This window comes from Pleurodeles waltl, chromosome 9 (genome assembly GCF_031143425.1).
Source record: "Pleurodeles waltl isolate 20211129_DDA chromosome 9, aPleWal1.hap1.20221129, whole genome shotgun sequence".
Taxonomy (NCBI): domain Eukaryota; kingdom Metazoa; phylum Chordata; class Amphibia; order Caudata; family Salamandridae; genus Pleurodeles; species Pleurodeles waltl.
In genome coordinates, this window is record NC_090448.1 from 1141769094 (window position 1) to 1141796138 (window position 27045).

General features: G+C 46.5%; 1 long non-coding RNA gene across 1 annotated transcript; it reads right to left on the reverse strand.

Annotated features, from left to right (window-relative positions):
• Positions 1–3937: 3937 nt before the first annotated feature.
• LOC138260441 (uncharacterized) lies at positions 3938–16313 on the reverse strand. Its single transcript, XR_011198855.1, has 2 exons — positions 15806–16313; positions 3938–4166 (listed from the first exon to the last, which is right to left on the reverse strand). It is a non-coding gene; the product is annotated as an uncharacterized lncRNA (long non-coding RNA).
• Positions 16314–27045: the final 10732 nt, after the last annotated feature.

Genomic DNA, 27045 nt, shown 5'->3' on the forward strand with positions numbered 1-27045 from the left:
GGAAAACGAGTTGCAATTCAAAAAAATAATGAAACCATTTGGTTTAATTTTTTCAGAGTAGGCAGTGGTCCAGTGAACCACTGCCTGCTCTGAAAAAATATTTTCAGCGACATACACAGAGGGGAAGGGGTCCCATGGGGACCCCTTCCCGTTTGCGAATGAGTTACCACCCACTTCAAGTGGGTGTTAACTGCGAATTGATTTGCGACCGCTTTCGCGGTCACAAAGCAATTCTGCATCGCGGTGCGAGTCGCAAATAGGAAGGGAACACCCCTTCCTATTTGCGAGTCGGATTCACATTTTGCGAGTCGGTATCGACTCGCAAAATGTGAATCAGCATCGCGATGGCCGTTTTGCATGTCGCAAACTGCGTTTTTTGCAGTTTGCGACATGCAAACCGGTTCCTACATCTGGCCCTCAGTGCCTAAGCAGGTGTGGTGTTATGTATACCTATTTATAGCGCACACGGTTAACCAAAGGTGTCCTGGCACTAGCTTTAAGTAATAAAAAAAGCTAAGGCGAAAACCTGTGCACAGCTGGGAAAAAGGGACTAAACACCCAGGCTATACATGGGTACATCTGAGTCTTCTATCTTGATTACTTGGGAGCCACTGATCACGATCCCCTTGTGCTCTCATGGTGAGGGGCTGTGACCAGCTCAGTGAAAGGCAGACCAGGGTATGATCACTAAACGGGCTTTGAAAGATTTCTGTATTCAAGACTGTCAAAACAAACGGGGCGGAGACAAAAACTAAAATCCATTACTGAGGAATAAAACCTGCTAGTAAAAGTTGGATAAACCTGCGTTGATAGAGAATTGACCAAGTTATCAAGGGAAGAAACAAGGTTATACTCGTGTACAATAGCATTTAACACGTTCCCCTCGCTAGAATGTTCCACGTGTAAACCCTCCACAATAAAGCACATTAGGGGCACACTTAATACCGCCGGAGGGTTCACACATAAATGAATATTACAATCTCCTGCCACATTTAAGTTGGCCGAACCTTTCCTCCTTCCCTCAAGTTTGCTAGGAAAGGAACCCCATGTGTGGAGGTTGGTCATCTCCTGTGAGAGGGTTTCGCATTATTCAACACATAATGCCAAAAAGGGAAATGTTTGGTACCTGTAATGTTTACGTCCCAGTACATATTTCATCAATCTTGCCATCAACTGCTAATGAAATAAGTTACTAAACCCCCTTTGGCCCTTCCAGAACACGATTCAAGAGCAGGGATAAAATAGGACTTGTACCCTCCAACAAAGAAAATGGTTAGTTGCTTCCAGGTCTACTGTAAACAAATCACATGGTCAGTCCTGATACATTGGAGACAATTCGTGTCCTTAAACTTGAAAGCAAGACCTACAATGTTCCAACTTATCATTTTAAGTTCATAAAAGTTTAAAAGAGATGGACCTTCAGGGGAAGAAATAAACTTCTGGTTAGGTTCAAACAAATTAGGTCAGTCGCACAAATCCAAGGACCTCAAAGGCACATATCTGTTGAAGGTCTTTAAAACAGAGAAAGTGAGAGGCACTGTTCCAGGGCCTTTGCCTCGATGGTTAACCAGTTTCCCAAGTGCCAAGCATACCACCTCAGGCCTAAAAACAGCCTAACTGGAGCGCCTGAATTTAAGAGGATTTGCTGGTTACAGAGGAACCAACAGCAGCAAGAAAAGGCGCCACGTCTGTGGGGCTGGTAAGATGTATCACGATACAATCACTTGCTAAATTTATTTGTATCTTTTCCGGGGCAACAAGCTCTTCGTACCATCTTAATACATTCATAAATATCATAGCTCAAATTAGAATGTGACTATCCAATGAGCGATCTTACTTTTAAGTTGAATACAGGTTTCTGACGCATTCCCTTCCAAAGGTGGCATGTTTCCTAAAACCAGCACATAAGAAGTGGCTTCAGTAGGTAGACTGATAACCCTTGACTTCATGCTGGAGGAGTTATCAAGGTTAGGGGGTTGAGGACTGTGGTTGGAAGACTTTGTGCTTGAGATTTCAGCGTGCCTTACTGGCAGCACATGAGGGTTCCAGGAAGAGGGCTCAATCCTGTTAATATTCCCTTAAAGACTGGCCGAGAGCCATTCCCTGCTTCTTCAAACCTAACTAGTGAATCTTTATGGTCAAGAGCAGGAATCGGCACCCTATCCTCAGGCAGGTTGCCCCTCCCCCCCTTTACGAGATACTCTTATAGCGCCCTTACTAGACCCATTCGTTTCTAGTTGCTAATTGGGCATCTCTTAAACGTGAGGTATTAATTCTGGCTGAGACTGAGTAACAGTTCTTAATCCCCCTCTAATGGCCATCATTGACTGGTTAATGTTACTAAATAGATGGTCATAAATCTCAAAAAGCCCTTTGACGAGCGACTTGAATTTGAGACAAAGCTCGTCCAAACAGGCTTGAACATTTTTACTAATAGACTCAAGAGATTCCGCTATGTGGTCAACCTTAGTCTGCAAACCTGTAGATGGGATATCTTTGGGAACAGCCCGCTCTTTTTTTTTTTTTTCCTCTTCCAACCAGAGGGTAAGAGGTCTGTCGCGGTCTCTGTCAAAGTCTCCTCTTGTAGGGAAACAGCCTCAGGGCATGGCCAGTGCACTAGCGCTTTGACCTGCACAGTGGTAGTTTTGCAGCACGAAGCCTCAACCCTCGTGGTCACAGGGACAAGATGAGAGACAGTCATTTATAGATGACATGCAGGGTGTATTAGGGATATTACAAGAAGCACTAGCCCGTCTTGGCCAGGTCTTCGCCCTGGAGCATCCTGCGTGCAGGAACCGCTCGGCACTTATAATCGCTCCCTTCACCACCTCTTCTTCTCTGGGGCAGTGGGATTCTGGGCAACAGAGACTCAAGTTAGCAGTGTCAGCCACGTCCCCTGTGTACTGTTGAGCACCCCCTCCCCCACTCCCTCCTTCTCCTTTGGGACCAGGGGATTCTTGGCAACAGATTCCAAATTTAGCGGTATCAGCTGCTACTAAGCCATCCTCAATCTGGGGAACAGTGTTCTTGACTCCAGGGGCCGCTGACTGTTTGGGGCACTAACCGGGTACCTCTTGACAGGATGACTCCCATCTCAATCAGTACATCCAGTAATGGAATAATAAAGAGAGTAGCCTAGGGTTTTGGGGTAGCCTTCAATTCTTCTTGCAAGCCTCTCTTCTCGTGGTGATGCTACCAAGTAAACATTAAAAGGGGGGGCGGGGGGTCAATGGTTCCTTAGTGAGGCAAGCCGTTACTAACATGTAAGGGGTGGGGGTTTTGAAGAGTATTTGGAGTCCCTACCTTTTTGACACACACTCCCAGCTGGGATATAAGTAACAAAACATGTTGGTGATGGCCCATTACAGAGTGGTTTACTGCTGCTCACTTTTTTCACCTTAAAACAAAGCCCCACTATTAGCATAATCATCCTTCTTTTGGCTGGAGCCTGGCGCACCTCGCGGGATCACTTGAGGCCCCCCCCCCCCCCCCCCCCCCCCCCCCCCAGGGCGGCCCACCCCCCAGTTTGAAGATCCTTGCTCTAGGAGTTTCACAAAGGAGGACGCCAAGCCTGGCTTGGGTGGTCAGCAACACTCAAGCTTGCCAGTGGCGCCAAAGCAAGTGCCCACCTCCTGTAATTAACTACCAAAACCTGGAATACAAATCAAGAGCACAACAGTATTAGCAATCTAGCTTTTAGTAAAGGAAATGCAGCAAGCTGCCCTTCCACAGACGTAGGGCAGCTCCTCTCCTCAGACAGGTTCCATATAAAGATCCCTTCACATTCTGAAGACAAATTACAATCTGCCTCATACACTCAATGCAAACCGACCAGCACTCCTCAGAGGTAACATTTCTAAAAGCCTTCATCCTAAGAGGTGCTGGACTGAGCAGACATTCACAAGTGGCTCAATGGAAGAAGAACCAGAGACAGTGATGTATTTCAATATTTAATAACAAGGGTCATACAGGATCAACAATACCAAACAGTTTCCACACCAGTTAAGTAATAGGTCCTTCATGTAAGCTTCTCTCACCAGAGTCAGCAGTCTGCTTTCCTCAAGAGGCACAAGTAATTTTCTTTCCAAGCTTTCAAAGAGATGCATGCAAAGATCAATAAAGGACTCGCAAAGCCTACTCCAAGATTCCTCCTCCTTCTCAGGGCTCTGCAGTGGGAAAAATCCAGTTAGGAAAACATACATTTCTTCCTCATTCCCCCATGAAATCATGCAATCTCATTTTATATTGTTGCAGTGCTTTTCACTTTTTTTTTGATTTTCATGCTTTTACCTCTGATTACGCCATCTGAATTGTTTCCCACCCTTTTTGTTGGGCCATTCTTCTTCACATCTCATTTGGGACAGGAGCGCATATACAATGTCATCTAACCCAAACCTCTTCTTATTGTCCCGTTCCATCTCCGTGGTCACCGTTTCTCTGCCACCATTAGCCTTGCTATTACAATATCCTACCTGTCTTCATGATGGATTGACCCTTGGGACATGCGGAGTTGAAAATGTAGGGACAGCACTTTAAGTGTCTGTGCTAATCAACGAGTACAGCAGCAGCCTGCTAACAACCAATGGGTCTCAACATGACCATCAGTGGGTCACTCATAACCAAACCACAGATTAGTTGCAGAAGAAGCAATTGTCTACAAGTGTGTACCTTTGTGTCCGTCAATGGAAGCAAAGAAGGAAGCCGGTGGTAGACATGCCAAGAGAGGGCCATAACCAAACAAAAAATTTACCTTTGGTAATACCTTTTCTGATAGACAATTAAATTGCAGATTCCTCACCTTGTGAATTTTCCCTGGCTCCAGACTGGATCCAGAAACTTTTTTAGCAATTCCATCACATGTTGGCCATGGCATTGTGGATGAGATCAGTTCTGCCTTTGATGTGACATCTGGCCCCCACATATGCACCATCCAAGTGCATTGGTCTCAGTTTCCTTCTCGTTTGTGTCTGAGCCGCTGGGCACACAGCCCTTGAAATCCGAAAATGGCAGTGTGCAGACTTTCAAGCTTGGAATCTTATTAATGGATCAAATGAGAACATTCCACAGAATGGGCAGGATGGGAGGACGGGTGAGGAATCTAGTAAGTAACGTGTTCTTCTGATAGAGGCTTCTAACCACAGATTCCTCACCTGGTGAATAGATACCAACTACAACTCTGTGGAATGGCTAAGACCAGGAAATCGTACAGGATAGGGAGTAGTGCTTTGTGAACTTGTGGAGGGATGCCCAGAAAGCTGCCTGGCAAATGTCCAGAACTGGCACACCGTGTGCTAGCCTAGTCATAGCTGCCTACCCTGTAGTGGAATGAGCGCGCTAGCCTTCTGGGGATTGCTTTTCAGCCAGACTATAGCAGATCATTATGCATAACACAAGTCATCTGGAAATAGTTCTCTATTGCACCTCTTTGGCCTTCTTTGCTCCAAGGAAATCAAAGTATAGCTGATCATTTTGTTATATTCTCTGGTCTGGTCAGTGTAGAAAGTAAGGACCCTTTAAGGGTGCAGACGTGGAGCTGTTCTTCCTTGAAGGGATAGGGCAGTACATTAAAATTTGGCAACTGCATATGTGGAAATGCATGACCACCTTTGGCAGAAATGCTGCTCTTGTCCAGAGGTCCAGCTTGTTTGGAAAGAATGATGTTTATGGCTGTGCCACAGACAGTGTCTGAAGCTTGCAGACTCACCTTGCCGATGTAATGTGGTGTGGAATGACATCTTGATGGTTAGAAGACAGAGGGGGCAGCTGTGCCTTGGTCTGAAAGTTGTATGCATCAGGAAAGTGAGGACTAAATCAAAGTCCCACTGTGGTACAACAAATGGTGTCGGTGGGAACAATTTGATTAGCCCCATTAAAAAATGCATCATAACCGGTTACTTCAAGGGGGGTGGCTGATCTGGCAAATGTGAGAACACTGAGAAGGTGGAAAGATAACCTCTGTCACTAAAGCAAGGTCTTGCTGGGCTAAAGAAAAACATTAGAACATCAGACCACTTTGCATTCCAGAGTTGAATGTTGAGAGAAACACCAGACAAACATCTCTCTGCTTCCTGTATAAAAAGGTTTGGTAGACGGATGCCTTGCTGCCAAGATAACTCCAGCCACTTTAGGAGGTAAATCGAAGGTCAGTAACTTCTGCCGTTCAATCTCCAAGCATGGAGGTGTAGGTTTTGCAGGCTTGGGTGCAGGACCCTCCTGAAGAGGCAGCCGAATTAAAGGACAAGTGCTCATGGCAAGACCTTCTGAGTACCACACTCTACTCATCTAGTCCAGGACCAATAGAAGGACTTGTGCTTGGTTTGTCCTCATCTTTTTCAACACTCTGGGCTGAACTGCAATGCATAAACGTTTTGACTCTGCGAGTTCTATGTAGTGGCAAATAGATAGAGCCAGGATTCTCCCATTGTTGGAAGATGCCCACCCTAGTTTAAAGATCCTGCCTGGTTCTGGGTAATGTGGGAAATGTCCTGTGCTTGCAGCCACTTCCAGAGACGTAACGCCTCCAGGCACAGGACCGATGACCCCATTCCACCCTGATTTTTGTAGTACCACATGGTGGTCAAGTTATCTGTGAGAACCTGTACCCATTCCCGCCGATGGTCAAGAGGAATGCCGTTAGTGCCAAGCAAATCACCTGCAGCTCCAGGAGGTTGATGTGATCGCCTTCTCAACCCAGCAATGATGCATCTATCACAACTGTTAGTTCTGTGTGGGGTAGGGAGAGGGTCTGCTGCTGGTCAGTTGTGGCTGTACAATCACCAACGCAGGTCTTTTGCAGTCTCCTATGACACCTCGATGGACTCTGATATCCCCTGTGGTGTTGAGCCCACTGAGACTTCATATATCACTGCAGAGCACAAGATGTGCCATCTAGTGTGGTTCACAAGTAGGATGCAGTATGCACGATGCCAAGAAGCCCAGAAGCCTCAGAGCCACTCTCACTGAAACCCAGGTCAAGAGCTAAAACATCAGAATCATAGTCTGAATGTCCTGACCTCATTGAGGCAGAGGAAAGGCTCTGAAACGCACAGGGTTCTGGATGGCTCCAATGAAGGGACGTCACCGTGAAGGAGTCAGGTGTGATTGTGGCACATTGATGAAAAAAAAACAGTGATGTCAACAGGTATACCCTCATCTGGAGGTAGTTTACGACAGTTTGAGGCAAGCTCACCTTCAGCAGCCAGTCAAGGTACAGGAAGACTGGTATTCCCAACCTCTGCAGATGGGTTGCAATCACCACTATCACCATTGTGAACACCCGACATGCACTGGTAAAACCAAAGGGGAGCACAGTAAACTGAAAGTATTCTTAGGCTACTGTAACGTTGGTAGCACTGCAAGATGGGAATGTGGAAATAAGCAGATCTAACATGGGCCAAGGTGAGCATTTTTAACTTCTCCTTCAGAAGGAAGAAGTTCACAAGGAGAAGATCTAAGATGAGGCGCAAGCTCCATCAGTCACCAGGAAATAACAGAAGTAAAAGCCAGTCCTCATCTCTGATGCTGACACCCTCTCTATCCCTCCTTTCATGAAGAGAGCCTGAACGTCCTCATGAAGTATGAACAAGTGGTCCTCCAGGGGGAACTGTGGTGAGGAAGGCATATCCAGAGGTAGAGAAAGAAAAGGGAGGGAGAGAGTAGCCCTGTCACACAATCTGGGCACCCACTGGTCTGACAAGAGACTGATTCTCTTCCATTCGTGGATGTGAAAGGTGATGCGACCTGCATGTGCTGCTGAAGGCACATTAAAGTGGTTTTGTGGTATCTGGGTACCATGTACCCATGGAGCCTGGACACTGTCTGTCTGTTCCCTGGTGGTTTGAATCAGGAAGATGCCCTGATATTCCAACCAAGTGCAGAGTTGCAGAGTCTGTGGTCACAGTGACCAGGACCTCACTTCGACCTGTTGCAGTGGTATTGTCCATGAGAACCAGCACCAGCCTTTCTTTGATGGACAATAGGAAGGCCTCCTGAGCCAAGCAAGTAGCTTGTAACTTCAGCAAGTTGATGTGGCGTTGAGCTTTCATCGGAGACCAGAATTCTCAGATTTCCACCTCAGCTCTGAGTGGGGAAGGAAAAGGGACAGTCTGCTGACCCAACTGCAGTTGAGTAGCCACCACTGCAGACCATGAAATTTGAATGGTATGCAACAGATTTCCTTAATGTAGGGCCCACCAGAAATTCAGATTCCATTACAAAGTGTGTATGCCATCTGGCGTAATCGACAATAAGTATGCAGGAGTCTAAAAGGCCAAGAAAGCACAGAGCAGCTCTCAACAAGATTGAGGACAGAGGCTGAAACATCAGGATCATAGCCGGATAACTTTTTGCAGGGGAAGGATGGCCCCAAACTGCATTGTGTCCAGGACAGCTCTAATGAATGGCAGCCTGGGCAAACGAGTCTGGTCCAACTGTGGCTCGTTGATAATAAACCCCAGTGATGTCAGGTAGTTCACGCCATCTGGAGGTGGTCAACGACTGCCTGTTGTGAACCCTCTGTTAACAACCATTTGGTGTTCCTTACATCCAAAGATGGGCAGCGGCCACCAGAACTACTATTGTGAACACCAGAGGGACACTTGTGAGGCTGAAGAGGAGCATAGCAAACTGAAAACGTTCCTGGCCTATCATGAATTGCAGGTAAAGTCTGTGGACTGCAGAGCAGGTGTATGAAAAATACACGACCTACAGGACCAAGTACACCATCCTGTTGCTCCAATCCAGTGCACACAGGATCTGGGCCAGCGTGAGCACTTTAAATCTTTCCTACTGCAAGAAGGTGTTATCAAGCCAAGGGTTTAAAATAAGCTGAGGGCCTGGATTCTTCTTTGACACAAAGAAATAACAAGAAAAGCGATATTCTCCAATTTCCAAGTCCAAAACTCTCTCAATAGCTCTGTGGGAAAGTACATCCTGCATCTCTTGCAATAGAAGGGACAGGTGTTCCTCTGAGATTCACTCTGATGTGGGGTGAAGATCTGGCAGAGCATAAAGAATGGGTAGGGGATAGCCATGTTGGACGATTTGAATGACCCATCTGTTGGATGTGATGACTGCCACTGTGGGAGAAAATGGAGGATCCTGATTCCATCAGGGTGGTTGTTCGCCACTAATGGCAAGATAAAGTGGCCTGGTGGCCTTTGCTGCAGGAGAAGAAAACCGGTGCCCTGGTCGGTCTGTCCGTTGCCTGCCAGATCCACTTCCCTGGCTAGAAAGATTGCAGCAATGGCTAGGGAGGCCAACATTGATTATATGCCAGCCCCTTACAGCAGCCTCAGAATTTCCTGAACTGGCGAGGGAACTGTTTGCCTGGAGTCAAAAGACCCAGACAGCATGCTGTGGCTCTACTGTCTTTGAAACGTTCCAAGGCAGAATCAGCTTTGACCACATGCCCATTAAGGTATCAGTGAGGGCCTCAAAATTGGGAAGTGGGCAGAATCAGTGGGGATGCTTCAGGTAGCTAACCTATCTAAGAGAAACATAATTACTGATGATAAATCACTTGTTCTTTTAATGCTCGCTTGTACCTGCAGATTACCCATCTTTTGAATAGATATCTCAGCAATGCCCTTCCCAGGTCACAGGTTTGAAGGAGCGGTCACATCAGGTAGTCCAGAAGCAATGAAAAAACATAGGGCCTGATTACAACTTTGGAGGAAGGTGTTAATCCGTCCCAAAAGTAACGGATATACCACCAGCCGTATTACGAGTCCATTATATCCTATGGAACTCTTAATACGGCTGGTGGTATATCCGTCACATTTGGGACGGATTAACACCTCCTCCAAAGTTGTAATCAGGCCCATAATGCCCATCTCTTTGCACTTCCGAATCCAAGCAATAATGCTTAGCAAACACATGAAATAAAGCTAACGTTGCTGCATGGAATATTTCTGAGGTAGGCACCTCTCTGAACAATGCAGTGGAAGTTGTTTTTACTCTGGCAGATTGACTCCTGATATGCATGGAGGTTCCTTTTTAGCAAGAGAAGATAGATCTTAGGGGGCATCCTCTGAACTGATTAGCCCTTCTGGTTACCTACGTATCCAACAAAAAGCTAATCATCAAATCAAAATTACTACGTCCTGTTGAATAGTAGCTGCTTGCCCTGTGAGTATCAATCCTATGCAACCTCATTCCTCATTTTGTGAACGGAAAAGCGTGGAAAGAGTAATGGACTTGCCCACAAGAAATGGTTTAACTATCTTCAGAAGGAAGGGCAACTTAGTTCTGAAAGCCTTCTTGTCTATGAAGAGTCATATGAATGGAGGATGGGCACACAGAGTCGTGCAACACTGGAATTCATAGACATGCTGAACAGACAAGATAGCCACCACAAACACCGTTTTAAATGTCAAAAGCTGCACCTGCCAGCTATGCACCGACCTCATCAAGAAGGTAAAGACCAAGTTAAGGTCCCACTGAGGCAGAATAAATTGGGAAAAAGAAAGCACATGATAGCTGCTTAAAAAAAACATATAATGTTGGGAGATGTGAACAGGGAATGTTGGACTAGAATACAAATCAACACAAAGGCTGCATCACAGCACTTACCTGTGCTCCCAGCAGAACTGGGCCAACGGACGCGCAACGTAACAGAATGGTGCACCTTCATAGGATCAATGCACTCCCCTTCACTCCAAGAAATGAAAACTGTTCCAAACCAACTTTGTGGAAGAACTGCACCAAAAAGGATGATATTGACCCCTCTGGCGGCAGATGTCCCTTGTCAGCCTCTGGGCATGAAGGTTCAGACTCAAAGGTTGTAATGTTGGCCTGCCCCTCCCACTGTAAGAGGAGGTCTGCCCTGAGCAGCAGCAGAAAGGGGGGTCAGACAGTTGCAAAGGTCTGCATGTCTAATGTACGAGGACCCTACAGTACTAGTATACTATAGCCCGTCTTGTTTTTATTAATTGTTCGTTACTAGGGTGGTAATCGATGTGCATTTGGGAGGCGAGTGAGCCCACTGCTCCACAATTACGCAAGGACTTTTTTGACTGAAAATGCTAAACACCCTATATCCTATATCTTTAAATGGTATTTGTTCATTAAGCAGTCAGTGGTAAGTATTCAATGAAACAAGGCAATCATTTATTAGGTACAGAATCATCTACAAACTTGGGACAGTTTAAATATCACATCATTGTTGTGTTGTCTGTAAGATCTGGAAAGAATGACCAGGAAGGAAGAGTAGAAAGGCCTTCTGGGACAGGCCAATCACCTGCAGTTCAAGCAAACTGGTATGTAATGCTTGCTTCTGCGGAGGCCTATCTAACTCCTCCTATAAGGAGTCCACCATAAGGTGGAGACATCAGTCAGCATTGCAGTGACTGCTGGTGGTGGTCAAAAGGTCTTCCCATACGTCAGGTTCCCCTCTACTGACCGCCACTGGATAATCATTGCAATGTTGTAAGGAAATGCCTCCTTGGCATGGTTACCCCCTGACTTTTTGCCTTTGCTGATGCTATGTTTTGAATTGAAAGTGTGCTGAGGCCTGCTAACCAGGCCCCAGCACCAGTGTTCTTTCCCTAACCTGTACTTTTGATTCCACAATTGGCACACCCTGGCATCCAGATAAGTCCCTTGTAACTGGTACCTCTGGTACCAAGGGCCCTGATGCCAGGGAAGGTCTCTAAGGGCTGCAGCATGTATTATGCCACCCTAGAGACCCCTCACTCAGCACAGACACACTGCTTACCAGCTTGTGTGTGCTAGTGAGAACAAAATGAGTAAGTCGACATGGCACTCCCCTCAGGGTGCCATGCCAGCCTCTCACTGCCTATGCAGTATAGGTAAGACACCCCTCTAGCGGCCCTACAGTGTCTAAGCAAAACCTTAGACATTGTAAGTGCAGGGCAGCCATAAGAGTATATGGTCTGGGAGTCTGTTTTACACGAACTCCACAGCACCATAATGGCTACACTGAAAACTGGGAAGTTTGGTATCAAACTTCTCAGCACAATAAATGCACACTGATGCCAGTGTACATTTTATTGTAAAATACACCACAGAGGGCACCTTAGAGGTGCCCCCTGAAACTTAACCAACTATCTGTGTAGGCTGACTGGTTCCAGCAGCCTGCCACACTAGAGACATGTTGCTGGCCCCATGGGGAGAGTGCCTTTGTCACTCTGAGGCCAGTAACAAAGCCTGCACTGGGTGGAGATGCTAACACCTCCCCCAGGCAGGAGCTGTAACACCTGGCGGTGAGCCTCAAAGGCTCACCCCTTTGTCACAGCACAGCAGGGCACTCCAGCTTAGTGGAGTTGCCCGCCCCCTCCGGCCACGGCCCCCACTTTTGGCGGCAAGGCTGGAGGGAACAAAGAAAGCAACAAGGAGGAGTCACTGGCCAGTCAGGACAGCCCCTAAGGTGTCCTGAGCTGAAGTGACTAACTTTTAGAAATCCTCCATCTTGCAGATGGAGGATTCCCCCAATAGGATTAGGGATATGACCCCCTCCCCTTGGGAGGAGGCACAAAGAGGGTGTACTCACCCTCAGGGCTAATAGCCATTGGCTACTAACCCCCCAGACCTAAACACGCCCTTAAATTTAGTATTTAAGGGCTCTCCCTGAACCTAGAAATTAGATTCCTGCAACTACAAGAAGAAGGACTGCTGAGCTGACAAACCCCTGCAGAGGAAGAACAGAAGACACCAACTGCCTTGGCCCCAGACTTACCGGCCTGTCTCCTGCCTTCCAAAGAAACCTGCTCCAGCGACGCTTTCCAAGGGACCAGCGACCTCTGAATCCTCTGGGGACGGCCCTGCTTCGAAAAAGACAAGAAACTCCTGAGGACAGCGGCACTGCTCCAAAAGAACTGCAACTTTGTTACAAGGAGCAGATTTAAAGACCCCTGCAATTCCCCGCAAGAAGCGTGAGACTTGCAACACTGCACCCGGCGACCCCGACTCGACTGGTGGAGAACAACCAACTCAGGAAGGACCCTCCGGCGACTCTACGACTGTGAGCAACCAAAGTTGTCCCCCCTGAGCCCCCACAGCGACGCCTGCAGAGGGAATCCCCAGGCTCCCCCTGACGGCGACTGTCTGAACTCCATTTCCTGACGCCTGGAAAAGACCCTGCACCCGCAGCCCCCAGCGCCTAAAGAAACGGAACTTCTGTGCAGGAGTGACCCCCAGGAGGCCCTCTCCCTTGCCCAGGTGGTGGCTACCCCGAGGAGCCCCCCCCTTGCCTGCCTGCGACGCTGAAGAGATCCCTTGATCTCTCATTGACTTCCATTGAAAACCCGACGCGTGTTTGCACACTGCACCCGGCCGCCCCCGCGCTGCTGAGGGTGTACTTTTTGTGCTGACTTGTGTCCCCCCCGGTGCCCTACAAAACCCCCCTGGTCTGCCCTCCGAAGACGCGGGTACTTACCTGCTGGCAGACTGGAACCGGGGCACCCCCTTCTCTCCTTTGAAGCCTATGTGTTTTGGGCACCTCTTTGACCTTTGCACCTGACCGGCCCTGAGCTGCTGGTGTGATAACTTTGGGGTTGCTCTGAACCCCCAACAGTGGGCTACCTTGGACCAAAAACTGAAACCTGTAAGTGACTTACTTACCTGTGAAAACTAACAATAACTTACCTCCCCCAGGAACTGTGAAAATTGCACTGTGTCCACTTTTAAAACAGCTTATTGTGTTTTATGTAAAAAGTATACATGCTAAAGTAATGATTCTAAGTTCCTAGAGTACTTACCTGCAATACCTTTCAAAAGAGCTATTACATGTAAAATTTGAACCTGTGGTTCTTAAAATAAACTAAGAAAAGATATTTTTCTATAACAAAACCTATTGGCTGGATTTGCCTCTGAGTGTGTGTACCTCATTTATTGTCTATGTGTATGTACAACAAATGCTTAACACTACTCCTTGGATAAGCCTACTGCTCGACCACACTACCACAAAATAGAGCATTAGTATTATCTCTTTTTACCACTATTTTTACCTCTAAGGGGAACCCTTGGACTCTGTGCATGCTATTCCTTACTTTGAAATAGCACATACAGAGCCAACTTCCTACAAATGTCCAGGAGGATCTTGTCTGTCAGACTACCCTGTGTTTGAAACACTGCAGAAGAAGTCACCACTAGAACCTCCTCATCTGCAAGGTGCACGAGTGATTAAAATTTTGCAGGAAGCCAGCAGCTGGAAAGCCTTCAGGACTGGACTCTGACCTTGCCTCTAGAACATCGGAATCATAGACTGAAAGTTCCAAATGATCTTGGAGACTGGGAGATGTCATGTCCAGTACTGCTCCTATGAATAGGATTTACTGAGGGGGCTTGAGGTGCGACCTGGGCAGGCTGATTGATGAACGTAAGTTGAACAGCAGGGAAACTGTGGCATTTAGGTAGGTTCAGTACATGCTGCGGCGAGCCTGCCTTTAGCAGAAATCGTTCAGGTACAAGAACACTAAGATCTCCGACTTGTGCAGATGTGTGGTAACTGCCATCACCTTTGTGACGACCTGGGATGCCAACATTAATACGAACAGGAATACCGGGGGATGGTAGTGTGTGGAGCCTGCCACCAAATTCAGGTGGCTCCTGTGTGACTGCAGGATAATTAGGTGTAAGTATGCATCCTGCAACCCGAGGGAAACCAGTCCCCTATCTCCAGTGACAACAGCACCCAACCCCCAGGGACAGCATCTTGAACTTCTAATTGTGGAGGTAAAGCTTAAAGACCCGTAGGTCCAGGATCGAATGCACACTTGTCCTTTGCGGCACCAGGAAATACCAGTCACATCTTTGACTAAGACTGAGACCAGCTCCTCCCCCTCATTCTGCAGTAAGGATGCCACCTCCTGCAGGAGAATGTGGGTGTGTTTGTCTGGCTGTGAGGTGAGAAATGGTAGAATAGTAGTGGTGGTGTAGAATTGCTGGTAGGAAAGGGCATAGCCACTTTCTATAATTTGTAGAGCACACTGGTCTGTTGTGATGGCCTACGAGGCCTCCAGATGGTGCAATACGATTTCCTCCACAGGCTACCCGAAACTAGTACCACTTCTCAGGCGGTGTAGATAATAAGAGGTAGAAGAGGTCTGCGAGGCCAGCTTGCCCTTGTTCCTGCCACAGCCTCTGTATAGACGCAGAAACTGGTTTGGTTGCTCAACCGGCTGGGAGGGTGGGTATTGGCAAAGGGATTTCTTTTAAAGTAATTGCGAAATTTGTACTACTGAAATTCACTGGCAGGGGATGTTAGCCCATAAGAAAGAACTAAAGCCTGACCCACTTCGAATGTTGCAATAGCAGAGTCTGCTTTTTGTCCAAAGATGAGACAAAGGGCCTGTCTATTAATCTTGCATGAACATTGTCTGGAAAGCTGTTGGGCAAAGCCAGGAATATCTTCTGATCACAAAGGAAGCTCCCATGCCCCTGGCAACTGAATCCACCTAGTCCACAGACTTACATGTATAACCTCTTGGGGCTAACACAACATATGTGGTCATGACACTAGTCTTACATGGCTGTCCGTATTCACATAGATAACCTGGGCGCACACTGTGTACAGCTTTTTCACCACGTGCAAACTTACTCTATTACGCTTTTAAGAGTTGTAGTCTTTTCTTTGACCATATCTTTTTATAAACTTTTATTTTGTACAATGTTCTCCTAGCCTAGGTGGTTACACTACAATAAAAGCTTCCCAGCTGAAATGTTTTTAAATTAAAGTTTGAAATAAAAACGTTAAGGATCCCTGAAAATCAAAATGCAAATTAGATAAACTTACAGATTTCCATGTGCTGGTCTGTGCAGTGTTCTTGCAATAGGCACCACTTACCAGTACTGCAAGTCTGCAAAAACCTCATTTGAAGTCCTATCCCAGAGGCTGGGGATATTCCAAATCTAGAAAGCCATCATACACAATACATGATCATTAACAGGATATCCACCATTATTTGAGAGTAATTAAGTCCTAGAAACAGAAAGACACATCTACAAAGAATTCCACTGCCTCACATTTTATTAAGATAATTCCTTGCAGAGAAAATTAAAATAGTTAGGCCTCATTATGAGAGTTTTGGCATTGTTAAGTCCACTCCTCCTGAAAACTGTGGAGATAAAAAGCATTAAAGGTGGCAAATCTAAGGTTTGTTAAGGTATGCGTATTTGAAAACTGCTGTCACCCTCAAAGGTATCCTGCTGCTTAGCTGGTGTGTGCCTAGCCCTGCCAATGGTAGGGTTGCTGAAGAAATTATGAATTACCAAGCGAATCTGTAATTCCAGGTCCCATTAGCCTATTAATCATCTTACTTTAGAGCAGTGATACTCAATAAGACCTTCCTGAACTTTACATGCGACCACAGACAACAACAGCACTGTGCTGCTGTTATCTCAACTCAGCAATAACATTTAGAATGGTGTTAAACAGGCAAGCATGTATTTACATGCTAACTGAAATTAATGAAAAGTAGTTTCTAAGGTGTCCTACACAACTAAACTTTAGGAAAATCTTCATTGTTAAAGACATCTTGCAACAAACGTGTAAAAATATGAGTCTTCAGAATTTAAAATATATATCTCAATAACATGCCAGAGAGTTTCACTTTAGTACATTGGATTATATCAGTGCATTGAGAAGTATTTTTGAGTGATAATTTACAAACATGAATTCAGAAACATTCATGCTTCCCCCCGCCACCTTGGCAACAATGCAAGTTGTGAACTAAGAGGAAAGTCAGTTGTTATCTTGCCAGCTCAGAAACCTGGGTTGCTATTATAATGGGCAAAAGAAAATTAGTTACTTACCTGTAACTGAAGTTCTCCAGTACTGGAATCTTTCATAGATTCACATGCTTGAATCATTCCCGTTGTCGAGATGGGAGCCCCTGGTATATTTATGTAAGTAGTGTTGTAATAGATATAACACAAGGGCCCTAGGCCTCTTTAATTTAACAGTCTATCAGAGTCATTTTAAGAAAAAGGACCAAACGAGCATCCACCAATCAGACGACACCACCCTCTAAACCCTCCTGAGAGAAGCTCCAGTACCTCAGATTTTCCAAGCACAAGTGCGTGTAACAGAACAAAAGAGAGAGGTGAAAGTGAGCTTCTCCGGGGAGGCGGGTGGGTCGCATGTGAATCTATTAAAGATTCCAATACTGGAGAACTACAGTTACAGGCAAGTAACTCATTTTCCTACACCAGTATTGGAACTTTCATAGATTCACATGCTTGAATCAGAGTAACGAGCAGTACCTATGCACATTGTAGCCATGTATGTCACAGAACACATGCTAATATATATATATATATATATATATATATATATAGAGAGAGAGAGAGAGAGAGAGAGAGAGAGAACAACATTTCAAATGAAATACTGTCTGTTCCCCATCTACCCCCTTTTTTTTTTTTTTAAATCATAAGCATTGGATCTGAATCAAACAATGTGCATACCTGATCTTAGGATGGAGGGATGAAAGATGGCTCACCTTCACCGGAAGAAGTTCCTGAGGACTGCCTGACCCACTGCTACTGCTCCTTGAGATAGTGCTTCCAAGCAGTAATGTCTTGTAAATGTATGGCAGCTTTTCCACGTCGCTGCTCTACAAATGTCTTGCAGCGGAACCCCCGCAAACAGCGCTGCTGAGGAAGAAACTGCCCGCATAGTGTGTGCACAGACCGATGAATGCAGTGGTTTGCCCACTGCCTTATGGCTGAATCGAATAGCTGAGGAGATCCATCTGGCTATAATCTGTTTGGAGAGCGGTTGACCTTGCCTGGGTTCACTGTAAGCTACAAACAGCTGATTGGACCTGCGAAAGGACTTAGTTCTGTCCAGATAGAATTTAACACATCTTTTAATGTCTAAAGAGTGCAAAGCTCTTTCTGCAGGAGTTGATGGATGTGAAAAAAAGGTTTTGAAAACTAAGGGCTCGTTCAGATGAAAATCCAAAGGGACCTTTTGGAATAAAATGCAGGTTAGTGCGTAGGAGTAGTCTGTCTTGTTTGATCTGTAAAAACGGCTCTTGTATAGAAAGAGCCTGTATCTCACTGACTCGTGTGGCTGATGTGAGGGCCACCAGTAAAGCAACTTTCCAGGAGAGGAATTTCAGAGAAGCTCGATGAATCGGTTCAAACGGGTGCTTCATTAGTTGCGCTAGAACGATATTCAGGTTCCACGAGGGAGGAGGAGTTCTGAATGGAGGAAAAACTCTGAAAAGTCCTTTCAGAAACCGTTTGATTAATCTAGAGGAATACAGCAAAAGTAAAGAGTCTGAACGCCTGTAAGATGCTATTGCTGCCAGATGCACCTTTATAAAGGAATGCGAGAGACCTGATTGCTCTAAATGTAGTAAATAAGGCAATATTTGCTCCAGTGGTGAGGAAACGGATCAATTTGCTGTTGGTGACTCCAGAAACAAAACCTTTTCAACTTGCAAGAGTAAGCCTTATTAGTGCTATCTGCTCTAGCCTTGGAAAGAATGTCTCTGCACTACTGTGGAATATTCAAATGTGCAAATTCCTTGTGCTCAGGAGCCACGCTGACAATCACATCAACTGAGGATCCGGATGCGATATCTGCCCTTTGTTCGTTGTCAGTAAGTGCAGAGATGGTTTCCGTGGGATGTGAGGCTTCACTGATAGAAGAAGCAGCTCTGCAAACCAGTGTTGGCGAGGCCAGTACGGAGCTTTTAATATCAGAGTGCACAGCTCTCTCTTCATCTTTGTCAGGACTCTTGGGATCAATGGTATCGGAGGAAAGGCGTAAGCAGAGATACCTGAACAAGCTATGGAAAACGCATTCCCCCATGATCCATTTTGGTGATACCAGCTTACGAAGTATTGGCATTTGGCGTTCCACTTGCTGGCAAAAAGGTCGATTTTGGGCGTTCCCCACTGGGAAAAGATGTGATCCACTGTGGACTGGTCCAGTTCTCATTTGTGGCAGCTCGATCTTTGCCTGCTGAGCGAGTCCGCTATCTTGTTCTCTATCCCTGGCAGATGCACCGCTGTGAGCCTGATGCCTTGCTGCGAGGCCCAGTTCCATATTTTTTTTTAGCTTCCCTGGAGAGGGTAAGAGATCTTGTGCCTCACTGTTTGTTGAGGTAGTGCATCGTAGTGGTGTTGTCTGTTCTTATTACCACCTCTGATCCAGCTATCTTTAGAAGAAAATCCTGTAAAGCCAGATAAACTGCTCTGAGCTCCAGCAGATTGATGTGCATTGTCCTCAACTCTAGTGGCCACTTGCCACTTACTCGAAGGTCTTGCAAAACGCCCCCCTAGCCTTCCAGAGAGGCGTCTGTGGTGCTAGTCCACAGTGCTGGACGATGGAGAAACAAAAGGCCGACAGACAGATGATGCTTCTCAGACCACCATATCAGAGCTTCGACTATTGCTGGGGTTATGCTTATCTGATCTTCAAAGCTTCCTGAAATCTGAAGCCATTGTAGATTGAGCTGCTCCTGTAGCGGCTGCATCTTGAGTCTGCAGAAAGGAACTAGAGGTATGCATGATGATATCATGCACAACAAAGATTTGAAAAGGCGAACTGAAATGCAGTTTCTTCTCTGTATCAATTTTGCTAGAGTTAGTAACTTTTGTTGTCTCTCTACAGTGGGACATGCCATGGTGGATTGAGTGTCCAGATTTGCTCCTAAAAAGGTGACTCTGCGTAATGGTAGGGGTTTGGACTTCTCCCAGTTGATGGTGAGGCCTAAGCTGTTGAGTAAGGAAACGCACTTTCTTGTTTATCTGCGCGCTCCTGCGTAGGTGTTCGCCTTTTTCAGCCAATCGTCGAGATATGGGATTATATGGTGTTTTCTCCTCCTGAGGAAGGCTGCAATTGGCGCTAGGCACTTGGTAAATATCCTGGGAGCTGACTTTAGGCCAAAAGGGAGGACACAAAATTGAAAATGGCTTCCGGCTACCATGAATCTCAGGTACTGTCGGTGGGTTGGTTTAATGGGAATGTGGAAATATGCATCCTTTAGGTCTAGTGTATACATAAAATCTCCCTGGTTCAGTCGCAGGACATCCTGTAGGCTTATCATGCGGAACAACTTTTTTTCAAGTAGACGTTTAATTCTCTGAGGTCGAGGATAGGCCTCCTGTCCTTCCACTTCTTGCGAATGAGAAAGAACCTGGAATAAAACCCCCTTACTCGCTGTGATAGATACTTTTTCTATTGCTCCTTTGAGGAGCATCTTGTTGATCTCCCTCTTGAGCTGTTCTAGATACCTTGATGGAGTCCTGCAAGGAGGATTGGAAGGAGGTAGTTGGACAAACTCCAAAGTGTGGCCCTGTTTCACTAATTGTAGGACCCACTTGTCTGATGTGATGCCTTGCTATTGTTTGAAAAACAAGGATATCTTTCCACCTAAAACCACAGGAGGAGGGTCGGATGTAGCCAGATCCTTGGGTGTATCAGGCTCTGCGAGCCGAGTCCTTAGGAGGGCGAGTTGAGCGTCCCCTAGAGCCAGATCTGCCATAAGCCACTTGTGGCGGTTGCCTTTGTGGGTAGTATTGACAGAACTGCTGAGAAGAGGAAGGAAGGATAGGTTGAGTATCTGTATTGCTGGTAGCCTCCCCTATATGAAGGCAGTCTACGTCCTCTGACTCGAAAGGAAGGCTTCTGAAACTGGAGAGTTCCCAATGATTTCGCCGTATTGGATTTAATAGATTGCAGAGCCTCATCAATGTGTTTCCCAAAAAATGCTTGGCCATCGAAAGGTAGGTCTAAAACTGATGTAGCGCTTAACCAGCCTTGCCTCCTAAGGACAGCCGCACCTGCCATAGAACAGTCTATCAGTTCTGCTGACGTACGCTCTCCCTCATGCAACGTCTTCTTTGCCTCTGATTTTACATCCTCCAGCAATTGGTCAATATGCGGGGCGATGTCTGTCCATAGCTGTCTGTCATATCTGGCTAACACTGCCAGGGAGTTAGCAGCTCTTAAAACGAGGCTAGCCATTGACAAGAACCTCTTTCCAATATTGTCCAACCGTCTACCCTCTTTGTCCGGATGTGCGGAAATTGGAGCAGAGGGTTTTTTGGACCTTCTCTGTGCCGCCTGAGCAACCACTGAGTCTGGATGAGGATGACCTGTTAGACATGCTAGGGTATCCTCTGGTGCTTTGTATTTTTTGTCTAGCCAGTGAAGCACCGCCATGACCGTAGCAGGGTTGTGCATAACCTCAAACACCTCTTCCCATAAGTAGTTGACTAATGGTGTAGAGCGCACAGATTTCTAGAACGGCTCTTTAAAATCATCTAAGAAGCAATCTGTTTGCTTGGACAGCACAGGTAGAGCGAATCGTTTAGCTGCTCTATCCGAAAGATTATGAAATCCCCTGATGTCATCTGGAGGGGAATCCACCTTCGGCTGAGAAGGAGAAGGAGGAGCAGGAATAATATATTCACCCCACTCCAACTGAGTGTGAAAGAGCTCCCCTTCTTCTTGATCACCTTCCAACACATCAGTGTCCTGCGGTAAAGCCATTTCCGGTGTGGCCACATTCGCTAGTGGCAAAGAGGTTGGCCTCTGACATTGAGTGGTAACCCCTGAAACGGGTGACGGTGGAGGTTGCTCTCCTTGAGGGGCCAGCATTGCTCTGAGATCAGAGAGCAAAGAGGTTGGTATATATGCCCCCTCCTGATATTGTTGATCTCCTCCATAGTACGGAGTGTCATAGGTTTCACCATATTCATCATCGTCCTCTTGATATTTGACCTTTTTATTGTGAGGAGCTATGTGCTGTTCCAAATGGACCCTCGTCGTCTGACTCTCCATCCCCCTCCAGCAGGTGTACTGGTATGAGAGGGGTCACCTTACTAGGTGAGGTATGCTTTGGGGTAAGTTTTTCTTGTATTTTCTGCTGTTTTTCTGTCATCGATGGTGTAGTCGAAGGCGCAGATATAGCTTTCGTCGACGACGAACGCATAGAGATCTTAATCGTCGACAGGCTTACTGAAGAGCCTACCGTCGATGAGGCCGTCGACGATGGCAATGTAGACACCATTGTTATTGCCGTCGATGATGAGGTGTAGATCCTCGTTGACGATGACGTCGTCAACGGTGGGACACTAGTCGTTGACAATGTCGCCAAAACTGCTGTCGACGCTGAAACGGTGGAAGTTGTCGTCGACAGTGAAAAAACACTCACTGATGCTCTCGTCGACGATGAATCAGTCATCAACGGTACAGTCTTTGCCCCAGTAGTAGATGAGGGCATTTTGAAAGGCACAGATAATGATACAGAGGATGACTTCTTGTGCCTTTCAGGACTACTGGAATGACCTCTCTCCCCTTTCTTGGAGGATCTATGAGGTGAAGTAGAGGGCTACGGACCTTGTAAGACCCTGAGGCAGTCTTTTTGTGGGCTTTTCTTGACTGTTGTGAAAGAGATCTTGTATCTGATCTCGCCCTTTTTGATGACTTTTTGGATATTGAAGAGTCCTCACTATCAGAATCCGGGACTGGATTATCTTTGTACTTAAGTTTCTGCAGCCAAATCAATCTGCCTTCTCTATCCTTAAGAGTTTTCGGAGGAAAAGTTAAGACAAACCTTACAGTCCTTGGCTGAGTGGTCTGGATAAAGGCAGTATATGCAATCCTGATGAGGTCTCCTTTTACAACAGGTCTTGAAATTTCTGAAAAAACCCTTCTTCTCCTTGTCAGACATGTTGTAGGTCTTACCCACAATCAGTCAAAACAAGTTAATCCAAAGGTATGGATAAAGAGCAGAGCTCTGAGGAGACTACCTAGCAATGACGTGCGGTAGAAAATCTGAGGTACTGGAGCTTCTCTCTGAAAGGTTCTAGAGGGTGGTGTCGTCTGATTGGTGGATACTCAAGTTTGGTCCATTTTCTTAAAATGACTCTGATAGACTATTAAATTAAAGAGGCCTACGGCCCTTGGGTTATATCTGTTCCAACACTACTTACATAAATGTACCGGGGGCTCCCATCTCGACGACGGGGAATGATTCAAGCATGTGAATCTATGAAAGTTCCAATACTGGAGTAATTAAAGTTTATTAAATAAAATACAAAAGGTGGTTTCGTACAGCGCACATCATGTATTTTGAGGTCCTCTTTTATGTGATAATGAAGTAAAAATGGAAGCAAAATGAAACAGAATTGCCTAGGATTCCAAAATGTGCACCTTACACCACCCATTTCCCCCTCACCCAGACTGCACACCTGCTGGCATCAATGCAGCCCTCATCACACCACAGACCAAACGTTAGGACTCGTGGGAAAATATCTGTGTGCTCGTGAGAATTTTGGTTCCTTTCAGAAGCCACAATCTCCAGGTGAAACTAATCAAAACAGCAATGTTCCTGCAGAATCAGAATTCCGTTGGAATGGTAATTGATATTAGCAGCCACATCACAATTAAGAACCACTCATAATTGATAACCTACTTGGTGAAAACACTGTGGAAGCTATACAAAATTCAGATCTATTCTGAATTAAGTTTCACAGTGGAGAGAGCATCTACTTGAAAGCAGACTTACCTTGGGTTAAGAACATGAGAGGAAAGTAATAATTTGAGACACCAGCACCATCCTATAAATTTCCTATTCTTATTTTTGGTGATAGTGGCTCAAATAACTTGTTTTTATACAGTACTTAATACTATTGTTTTAATACATATCAGTGCTGCAAATAACAGGTATTACTATTGTCAAATCAAATGCTATAAACATGAATGTATTGACATGGAAGGAGAATTCCTGGCCCTGGAGTAGGAGAGCCAGAATGAGCCAGTCTAGGAGGAGAGGCCCCGATGTGTGCCCAGTTCATGGAACATCCAGGAAAAGCAGATTTGTTTTCAGGACTGTGAGCCACCCTGACCCGAGCTGAGATCGGTCACTCAGTCTCCATGGGGGGTTTATGTGGTGAACTACATGAAACACTGAAGAACTCCAATTGACAGCATGCCAAGGGACCTGCCCTATCTCTGTGACCTATGACAGCGACAATACCTCTGTGATGGAAGGACCCAAATGGCCTGGAGGCCACAACTGCTGAAAATGTGCAACCGCTGACCAGGCACATCACAATGCTGGTCATTAGTGGGGAGCTCCAAGAGGTGAGGTCTCTGTTGTGCTCGTGGACAAGGGATGCTGACTGTATGACCACGAAGGGTGCACTGCAACAACCTCTGCACCAAGAAGCATCCTGTGGACAGCTAACATAAGGCCACGCTGAAAGATTGCAGCAGTGAAAAAACAGACTTGCATGTTAGAAGAAGTAACTGCTCACACAAGCCAAGACTGGAAACCCGCGCCTCATATCAGTTCAGGACACTTTTTTGCTCTTTCTTGAGGTCACTGATCCTAAATTTGTCCCAGCTCTTACAGACAGGCCCCAAAATTTAGGGACAAACTGGGAAAGAGATTAGACAAAGAGAAATGTAAATGTTTTGGCTTGCTAGTTAATCTGCCACAGTCTGGAGCTTAGGTTAGTTGCACTAGGAAGTTGAGGAGTTAGGTTTCCTAAAGTATTTGATTAGACTACATAAAAAAAGACTATCTGTAAAATACTTACTTTGAAAATAATTAATGGACAATGTGAATAAGCAGGATACTCTTAGGATGGCCTTTTCAACTTAGACCCACCTTCCCATGAATTTGACCCAAGTACTGTTTTCAGCATTCAACTCCTGATAAAGGTACATGTAGGAGGCTGGACTGGCTTGTAGTGAGTACCAAGGGGTACTTGCACCTTGCACCAGGCCCAGTTATCCCTTATTAGTGTATAGGGTGTCTAGCAGCTTAGGCTGATAGATAATGGTAGCTTAGCAGAGCAGCTTAGGCTGAACTAGGAGACGTGTGAAGCTACTACAGTACCACTTAGTGTCATATGCACAATATCATAGGAAAACACAATACACAGTTATACTAAAAATAAAGGTACTTTATTATTATGACAATATGCCAAAGTATCTTAGAGTGTACCCTCAGTGAGAGGATAGGAAATATACACAAGATATATATACACAATAGCAAAAATATGCAGTATAGTCTTAGAAAACAGTGCAAACAATGTATAGTTACAATAGGATGCAATGGGGAAACATAGGGATAGGGGCAACACAAACCATATACTCCAAAAGTGGAATGCGAACCACGAATGGACCCCAAACCTATGTGACCTTGTAGAGGGTCGCTGGGACTATTAGAAAATAGTGAGAGTTAGAAAAATAACCCTCCCCAAGACCCTGAAAAGTGAGTGCAAAGTGCACTAAAGTTCCCCTAAGGACAAAAGAGTCGTGTTAGAGGAATAATGCAGGAAAGACACAAACCAGCAATGCAACAACTGTGGATTTCCAATCTAGGGTACCTGTGGAACAAGGGGACCAAGTCCAAAAGTCACAAGTAAGTCGGAGATGGGCAGATGCCCAGGAAATGCCAGCTGCGGGTGCAAAGAAGCTTCGACTGGACAGAAGAAGCTGAGGATTCTGCAGGAACGAAAAGGGCTAGAGACTTCCCCTTTGGTGGACGGATCCCTCTCGCCTTGGAGAGTCGTGCAGAAGTGTTTTCCCGCCGGAAGGACGGCAACAAGCCTTGCTACACGCAAATCGTGCGTTTGGCGTTTTTGGACGCTGCTGGGGCCCAAGAGGGACCAGGAGGTCGCAAATTGGACCTGCAGAGAGAGGGGACGTCGAGCAAGACAAAGAGCCCTCACTGAAGCAGGTAGCACCCGGAGAAGTGCCAGAAACAGGCACTACGAGGATGCGTGAAACGGTGCTCGCCGAAGTTGCACAAAGGAGTCCCACGTCGCCGGAGACCAACTTAGAAAGTCGTGCAATGCAGGTTAGAGTGCCGTGGACCCAGGCTTGGCTGTGCACGAAGGATTTCCGCCGGAAGTGCACAGGGGCCGGAGTAGCTGCAAAGTCGCGGTTCCCAGCAATGCAGCCCAGCGAGGTGAGGCAAGGACTTACCTCCACCAAACTTGGGCTGAAGAGTCACTGGACTGTGGGGGTCACTTGGACAGCGTCGCTGGATTCGAGGGACCTCGCTCGTCGTGCTGAGAGGAGACCCAAGGGACCGGTAATGCAGCTTTTTGGTGCCTGCGGTTGCAGGGGGAAGATTCCGTCGACCCACGGGAGATTTCTTCGGAGCTTCTGGTGCAGAGAGGAGGCAGGCTACCCCCACAGCATGCACAAGCAGGAAAACAGTCGAGAAGGCGGCAGGATCAGCGTTACAGAGTTGCAGTAGTCGTCTTTGCTACTATGTTGCAGGTTTGCAGGCTTCCAGCGCGGTCAGCGGTCGATTCCTTATCAGAAGGTGAAGAGAGAGATGCAGAGGAACTCGGCTGAGCTCATGCATTCGTTATCTAAAGTTTCCCCAGAGACAGAGACCCTAAATAGCCAGAAAAGAGGGTTTGGCTACCTAGGAGAGAGGATAGGCTAGCAACACCTGAAGGAGCCTATCAGAAGGAGTCTCTGACGTCACCTGGTGGCACTGGCCACTCAGAGCAGTCCAGTGTGCCAGCAGCACCTCTGTTTCCAAGATGGCAGAGGTCTGGAGCACACTGGAGGAGCTCTGGACACCTCCCAGGGGAGGTGCAGGTCAGGGGAGTGGTCACTCCCCTTTCCTTTGTCCAGTTTCGCGCCAGAGCAGGGGCTAAGGGGTCCCTGAACCGGTGTAGACTGGCTTATGCAGAATTGGGCACATCTGTGCCCAACAAAGCATTTCCAGAGGCTGGGGGAGGCTACTCCTCCCCTGCCTTCACACCATTTTCCAAAGGGAGAGGGTGTCACACCCTCTCTCAGAGGAAGTTCTTTGTTCTGCCATCCTGGGTCAGGCCTGGCTGGACCCCAGGAGGGCAGCTGCCTGTCTGAGGGGTTGGCAGCAGCAGCAGCTGCAGTGAAACCCCAGGAAGGGCAGTCTGGCAGTACCAGGGTCTGTGCTACAGACCACTGGGATCATGGAATTGTACCAACAATGCCAGGATGGCATAGAGGGTGCAATTCCATGATCATAGACATGTTACATGGCCATATTCGGAGTTACCATGGTGAAGCTACATATAGGTAGTGACCTATATGTAGTGCACGCGTGT